We start from the raw sequence: 2,841 nt of genomic DNA, 5'->3' as shown, positions 1-2,841 counted from the left end.
AAGTTTACAAAAGTAACCGAAGTAAAAATGGAGAACAGTAGAAAAAGCCTAAAAAATTCGTCAATTGCTTGCCATATAGTAAAGGTAAAAATGTATTAGTTTACAAGACAGTGGAACAATATTTAAGGACTGTTTTAAAAACCGAAGCTTTTGTATTCCTTGGCAGACCGAAGGAACCGAATGGAGCGTCTACAAAGTTCCCGTAAAAATCCCAGTTGGTCCCCATTCGGTTCTTTTTTAAAACAACTCAAAAAACAGCAAGATAAAGTTTTAAACTGTTGAAATTCGGATTCTACGTTAAATTTTCTATTGGCAACTCACGGAGTAATCGCAATACTTTTTTTTGCCACGGTAAAAACTTAAAAAAATATATAAGACCTATAACGCCTATTGACTGCTACTTGCATACAATGCCTTTGAATGCACATTTTGACCATTTTTCAGAGAATAGGCTCCATTTTCTTTGCCTTGTTTGTCCAATTAATAAGCACTGTTTATTATTTGAACAATATTTATGAAAACATGCACAATTTGTCCGCTCGTTTGAAAGTCAGTGGCGAATGTTAGTGAATGTTTATTTTGTTCAGTTCATTTTAATGCACTTATATTAATATTGTTTATCACTTAAAACAAGTCAAATTATAAGTTTTTAATTAATTTGAACCAAATGTGTTCTGGTATGATGAAATTTGTAAATACAATATGATAATTTTCTAAAGATTATTAAATGTGTTGAATGACATACTTCAGACCAAAAGAAAGAAAAGGAATCCAGTTGTTAAAGATCCTTTATTTTGTTGACATGTTGAAAAACACTCCAGTTTTTACTCATCAGAGCAGAGTCAGTCGTATTCGAAGTTCAATTAATTATTAACAGATTAGTTATAAATAAATAATGATTTACATTTCTCCTCTTATCAATCAATCTGTGAATAGGTAACTGAGCATACAAAAATAAACCACATACGATACTGAAAATTTTTTGTTTTTTTTGTTTTAACATTAAAACTGTGTACAATTTTGAGGTTAAGAAAGTGAACAATAAATACATATTCACCGAGTAAGGTTATAATCATTTAAAAGTTTTGATTATATAAGAAATTTCATCTCATTGTAATGGTTGTTATTATACTAAGTTTAGTGTGAAAATTGATTAAAAACATTTTTGTGAATAGGAGAAATAAGACTCTTCTCGAGCTCTATTTTCACAGACAAATCAAGAAAAAGAGAAAGAGAACCATTAACGAAGAAGTACATATGGCAATGCCATATCGAAAATTTATATTACATGGGTTCCAAACAGAGAAATTATTTATAACCTGAATATCTAGAAAAATTAATTAACCTGAAGCATTAAAAAAGATTAACTGTTAACAATTGTAAATTACCTATTGCAGAAAAAAAATTTAAACACAAATAAAGAAATTGATTAATCAACAATTTACAAATTGATATGCAATTATAAAATAATTGGTTAGAATAGTTAAATCAACAAAACATGTTAGAATGAATTTGTTTTTCTTTGTTTAATTGTTGTTTTATTTGATTACTTGGAAATTTTACATTTCAATTACATTTTTTGAATTAACAAACCTAAATTATATTATATATTGGACTATAGTTATTGAGATCTAAAAATATATTTAGACAATTGTTAATATTTTTAAAAATAAAGAACATTTCTGCTATTAGTCTTTTAAATTAATTAGGTTCATGGTGTAAAACTATAAAAATTTTCCAATGCATCTGTAAGTTGAGAAAGATCTAAAGCGTCTTTTCCTAATTTTATAAATTTATCAAGTTTTGAATCAATTCCAAAGGTAGTTGTAATATTAAAAGCATTCAAGATTCTTTTAATTTCAAAAGATCCCAGTGGGAAGAAAGTTTGGCGACGTCTTTATGACAGCGTTAAGACATCTTTACGACAACTTTACGACATCCTACGTCCATATCGTTAAAGTGTCTTTACGATATCTTAAATAAGTCGCATGATCTGACGATGCCTGTACTATATCGCGAAGACACCAAAACGACATGGATATAGGCTGTCGTAAAGTTGTCGTAAAGGTGGCACCAAATTTCGTGCCCACTGGGACAATCTCCCACGAAAAGCAATAGTGATAGAAGGTTTAAAATTAAAATTTTTGACATAATTTAAATTTGTTTCTTTAGACAAGGAATCTTTAATTGTTTGGACTTTGTTATTAATATGTAATCGAATAAATTCTATTGCGTCATTCTTAAAATACAGAGTTTTTTCTATAAATTCCATACTTGCTTTATGAAATAATTCATGTGATAATTTTAAAGCTATATCAACAAGATTTTTGACTATAGAAATGTTATGTTGTATTGGATGGTTGGAGTAAAAATTTAAATGTCTACCAGAATACGTATCCTTATGATACCAATCAGTAATAATATTACCTGAATCAGTTTTTAAAACTTTGGCATTTCAGAAAGGAGTGCAATTATTAGTTTCAATTTCATGTGTGAATTTAAGACTAGAGTGCTAAGAATTAAATCATGATGCTCTATATTTTGAATCAACCCAATATTTGACTCAATATCATTAACAATATCTAAAATTATTTGTTTTTTATTTGATAGAAAGGAAGAACTGAATTTATTTCCTAACCTTAGAACATCATTAATATCGTCAGAAATCATAACATTACTGTAATTTGTGATTCAAGGATCTTTGAATTTCAAATTAATTATATTTTTATGTTTGTTAATATTTAAAGGTGTATGCATATTGTCATTACTGATTCATTTTGGGAATTTTTTATCTAATCTTTGTTTATTTTTTATATTTCGTCCTCTGCTCTTCAATTGGTT

The sequence above is a fragment of the Belonocnema kinseyi genome, chromosome 1, assembly GCF_010883055.1.
Source record: "Belonocnema kinseyi isolate 2016_QV_RU_SX_M_011 chromosome 1, B_treatae_v1, whole genome shotgun sequence".
In the NCBI taxonomy this organism is placed as follows: Eukaryota; Metazoa; Arthropoda; class Insecta; order Hymenoptera; family Cynipidae; genus Belonocnema; species Belonocnema kinseyi.
Note: the sequence above shows the minus strand (reverse complement) of the source record.